Raw genomic sequence first — 5,690 nt, 5'->3', positions numbered from 1 at the left:
AAAACAGAGTAAACATGGCTGAGTGTGAAAGCAATAAAATATAGCATGACTGAGTGCAAGTATAAAGTCAAAATAGTGAGGAAATGACAGTAAAAATCCCCTAAGGGTCCAAATAGTTGGCACGAAGCCCAAATATGGCATTTAGCCCAGAACATGATAACTTTTAGCAATTTGCAATCAAATACACAGTAAAACAGTCAATAGGGATGGACCAAGTCACAATCCCCAACGGTGCACGACCCCACGTTCGTCATCTAGCGTGTGCGTCACCTCAAAGTATCACAACGATGTGAAATTCGGGTTTTCATACCCTCAGAATAGTATTTACAATCAATACTTACCTCAATCCAGTCCAAACTCTAGCCCGCAATGCCTTTACAACCAACTTCAGCACAGTTGTGAGAACACTAGCATTTCCTGCGGACATCTCATCGATGTCATCTCTATTTCCCATTATAAGTGTCTGCATCAAATATTTTACTATTGTATTAGTATTTGACAATATCATTCATTTTCAGCAAATTTAGCAACTGAGTCAAACCGATTTACCAGATTAGCAAGCTCCCTTAGCGGGCGACATTCTCCAAAGGCCTTCACGAGAGTGGTTATATTCTTCTTTGGATCTGGTCTGGCAGTGCCAGAATCATTGGCTTATGTGGATTTGTTAGAAAACGCATGACCTGCGAAAAGCCATGTATTTGAGCAGACAATCATTATTCGCACATGAGCATAGCGACATTTGTTAAATTTTTGCAACCCACCTCAGACCATATGGTGGGGACTGCTTTAGGTGATTGTCCATCAGCATTAGTGAGTGCTGCAAGATCCCCGTCAGCATCAGCTGTGTCTTCCTGAGCCACAACATTACTGAAATCCATTCCAGGCGGAATAACCTACAAATTTGGTGTCAATCAAAGACGGAGCCTTGACTACAAACCTAAATATAGTAAGAGTTACTGAACAACAGACATTACATATGTGCGCGCATGAGTGTGTGTCCACATATATATAAAATGAAACAGCATTCTTACCGCCATCCTTGGCATGTAGCGACCATGGCAATTGACTCCTCGTCTTGCACGAGCTCTTAAAACTCTCTCGAGTTTTACATCAAATCCATCATATAGTCCCCATTGTTCATCAATCTCTTGTTTGGTGCTTGTGATAACGAGTTCCGCAGCATCCAGCGAAAGCTCCTCGCCTTCAATCCTCCTCATGATCCTATATGTTGAATTAATATCCTCCTTTGATTGCCTGCCTTGCTTGATAAGCTGCTCTAGCTTGTTTCTACCAAGTGAATGTCCTGTTAGGACCATCGGAACATTTAAAGCGCCCGAAAGGAGAGCAGCACTATCCCCTGCATCGGCATAATGACCGTGGATTACATACGGCCAAACAGGTTGGCCTTCACCTATTTGTTCACCCAAAGCCTTTGACATATTAATGATGTGTGCAAGAGCTCCATCTACGAACTCCTGAATATAAGGCCATAATAACTCTTTCCGGAGGTACTTATCACGAGGACCAAAGGGTATCCTTATGATATAAGCTCCGCTGCTTTCTCCGAGATCGGCGTCATCACCATCTTCGGGACCTGTGTTTAACATCTCCGTGGGCTCACCGTAGCTCCAATCCACTTCAGGTGACGCAATTTGGCGAGTGAATAGATCAACTCTATATACACCAGGCATCTTAGCAAGTGCTTTGGCAAGCTCCACAACATACTTAATCTGAAAATTGGATAGACACGGTAAGGATCTCAGTGCTAAGACAGCAACTTAAAAGGAAATAATTCCTATATTATGAAAGCGTCGTAGTTTTACCTGACCACCGGTATCAGAATCACGACCAAGCTCCATATTTTCACCTCGGACCAGTCCATGCAAACTGGTAAAGAAGATTGGTAATTTAAAAGTTATAACCCACTCAGTTACTAGCTTAGTCAAATGCTTAAAGCTTTTGACTAAGCATTTACATAGAAATATGGAAACAAGCATTTGAATATATTCTAGTTTGCATCAAAATATATGTACCTAACTAGGATGATATAAAGCTTCTTTTCCTTGTTGTTGTCTGACCACACTTCCAAATTGGAAAAGTTCCGCTGGAACCGTTTCCTGGGGCTGTCAATAGTTGGTGTCTCCCCTAAAACATCACCTTTTTCCCCTTCAGACAAGTCTTCCGACATGTCCTCTGTAACGTCTTTGCGTCCTTGTTCTCGTTCCAATCTCCTGTTTGCTATCCTCTGGAGATCTTCCCATTCCAACTAAGAAACGATCAGAATGTTTCAGTAGAAAAAAATGTTTTCTCTTCTACAAGCACAAAGGTTGGAAATAAAGTTGCTTTATATCTTAAAACAAAATGAGGTCACATATTCTTAAGAATCAATTTAGATACTATATGATAATCGTACCTTGCAACACAGTGACACATAATATGGTGAAAGTGTAAAATGCGAGAATTTTTAGAAGATTCAAAATCTATTGACAATTCACCTTCCACACTGTTTAATAGATCATCCAGCGGCCAATATGCTTTGTATGTAAAATTTCCTTTCATTGTCAGCTATTAGGTCTTTATTCTTTACGAGCGATGTGTCGTGATTAAAAGAGAAAACTTCATCGTAACAATGAAACATTGAGCACCCAAGCTATCAGGTTTTGACCATTATGCTTTCTCCAATTAACAATTAAAGACAAGTACATTTTCCATTGAACCGGTCCCTATGTCAGGCCAAAATACATGTTCAAGAGCTCAAAAATAGAAAACATTGGATGTATTTGACTGACAGGACTAGAGTTTAACCAGCAAAGGACCGAAGAGAGTTGTTTTAGATAAAATTAGTTAACAAGACAACCCTTACACACGTGAACCTTGACTATTTGGTTAATGTAACGGTCCAGCTCCATCCAAATCTAGACTACTTATTTTGTGGACAAACCAGAGAGCACTATTCTAAGGACGGCGAAAATCAGAACTCCCATTGCAAGGCAAGATGAAGGTTAAAAAGCAAGGTTATATCGGAAGCGCGATGAAAATGGACGGGCGTCTAAGGTCACTTTTTAAAGTGACGTTGAGAAAAGCACAGAATCTTCGCGCACACGTGTATCTCTGCAAGTTAGAAAAATCTATTCCATTTCCTTTTTCCTTGTAATCGAATTTATAGTAAGTAGTCCATTAATTGAAAGCTTATCTCAAGTTCTGCAAAAGATACTCAAATACCAATCTAAGTTACAGTTAAAAAGACTTAAAGCAGATGTAGCTCAAGAATTTCGAGAACCGCCAGAAGATCACATTTTCTGGCTACAAGAATACAAGATTTACAATTTCAAATTTAAGCAGCGACAAAAATACACTAGGTGATTTGTTCTCATCTATCTAAGTTTTAGTGGTCCGTACACTACCGTTATTAAAAACGGAAAAACAGGAAGTACAAAGGCACAAAAGAACATAAAACACAAGGCACAATAGGATGACAAGAAAATTACCAGTGGCCTCCTATTCCACAAACTTACATTTGACACAAACACAGAAACAAACATACATAATTAAAATCATTTTGACATTTACCAAATTGAAGAAAAATTAGCAGAAAAACAAAAACACGAGTGAAAATTGTACAAGAAACTACAGAAAAAACATTTCCACAATCATCCAAATTTCAAAATTTTCCAAAATATATAAACACACTATCCAAAACATCTTTTGTGCGGACAAAAAAATCACCAAAAATGAAAGTAAAACAGAAATAGATATTAAAAGAAAACATTTTGACATTCACCCAATTTTACAAAAATGAGCAGAAAAACAAAAAACACAAGTAAAAATAACAATAAACCCCAGAAAAAAACCATTTCCACATTCATCCAAAATTCAAGATTTGCAAAAATGACATAAACACACTATTTGATAACATCTTTTGCATGGAATCACCAAAAAAGAAAACAAAACAGAAACACATTTTTAAAAAAACATTTTGACATTCACAAAATTTAAGAAAAATGAGCAGAAAGGGGGAAAAAACAACTGAAAATTATACAAAAAACCACATAAATCCATTTCCACATTCATCCAACATTCAAATTTTGCAAAAAAGACCACAAAACACTATTCACAACATATTTTTAAAAAAGCACCTTTTTGTAGGGACAAAAATCACCAAGACGGAAATAGATATATAAAAGCCATAAGTGAAAAACATAAGTGAAAATTGAACAAAAAAACACATAAAACCATTTCCACATTCATCCAACATTTGCAAAAACGACCAAAAATTGCAAAAATGACCAAAAAACACTATTCACAACATCTTTTAAAGGGAAAAAACATCTTTTTGCATAGAAAATCACATGTCATCCAAAAAAGAACCATTTTGACATTCACCAATTTGAAGAAAAAACACAACTGAAAATTGAACAAAAAACCACATAAAACCATTTCCACATTCATCCAACATTCAGAATTTGCAAAAATGACCCAAATTGCAAAAATGACCCAAAAACACTATTCCTACATCTTTTAAAGGGAAAAACATCTTTTTGCATGGAAAAAAATCACCAAGACGGAAAAAACACAAGTAAAAATTGTACAAAAAACCATATAAAACCATTTCTACATTCATCCAACATTCATAATTTGCAAAAATGACCAAAAATTGCAAAAATGACCAAAAACACTATTCACAACATTTTTTAAAATTAAAAAACCCCATATTTTTGCATGGACAAAAATGACCAAAACAGAAATAGATATATATTAAAAACCTGCTTCTTCTTGCGAGCAAGATGCCAAATACGCCAACACATATTCTCCAATCTTGAACTTCTCTCCCTTGTATTTCTTGTAGCCACAACTTTGATCCATGTTCTATGAAGATCAGTTTCATCAACTCCTGTTACAACTTCTTCAACAAAATACTTTGTTGGATTAAAATGACCTGTTAAATTATTCACATGTGATGTTGATGATGGTGTTTTATTATCTTCTATAGCTGATGCTCCACTGCTTAATATTGCTTCTAAATACCCATTTATCCATTCATTTCCAGCCATTTTAATCTATAAAAAACAATGGTTTTCACTTTAAGATTGAAAAAGATTTAATCTTTACATGAAAGATTGGATTTTTTGGCTAGAAATTAAAATTGTGTTTCTTCAGTAAAATGTAACAAAAAATGAATAAAAAACAATGGTTTTCACATTAATATTGAAAAGATTAAATTTTTATATGANTGGGAAAAAGTTATACTTTCAAACCGATCGTCTCTCTTAATGTTGTGGATATACTATATTGATTGGTATCTTTGTTAGTTTATTTCATTATATACATACAATTGGAGCCATTTTGTATTATTGTTTGGATGAAGAAGAAAAGAAAAGCAAGATTGATGGGAATAATTTTTCAGCTTTAAATCATCTATAGTGGACCTCGACTGAAAAAAAAAAGTTGTGCGAAATGGTAGGTACACGAAATTTTTCTGTAGATTTCAAATTCACGTGTTTTCTTGTGGATTAGGTCTGGTGCCCTAAAGTAGTCATCTGAGTCATCTTTGCAACACATCTCGTATATGTGTAAATATGTAATTAATAGACGTCACCCAGACATCATGCGAATTTAAGGACTTTTCAAGATCTAGGTATTAATATCTAAGTCTAAGTTGATGCTACCTCATTTCTAAAGTAGAAGGACAC

At 35.7% G+C, this 5,690-nt stretch overlaps 1 pseudogene; it reads right to left on the bottom strand.

Annotated features, from left to right (window-relative positions):
* Window positions 1-341: 341 nt before the first annotated feature.
* On the bottom strand, window positions 342-5,223 carry LOC109222349 (annotated as a pseudogene).
* Between the last annotated feature and the right edge of the window lie 467 nt (window positions 5,224-5,690).

The sequence above is a fragment of the Nicotiana attenuata genome, unplaced genomic scaffold (assembly GCF_001879085.1).
Source record: "Nicotiana attenuata strain UT unplaced genomic scaffold, NIATTr2, whole genome shotgun sequence".
Classification (NCBI taxonomy): domain Eukaryota; kingdom Viridiplantae; phylum Streptophyta; class Magnoliopsida; order Solanales; family Solanaceae; genus Nicotiana; species Nicotiana attenuata.
This window is presented reverse-complemented; position numbering and strand designations above follow the sequence as displayed.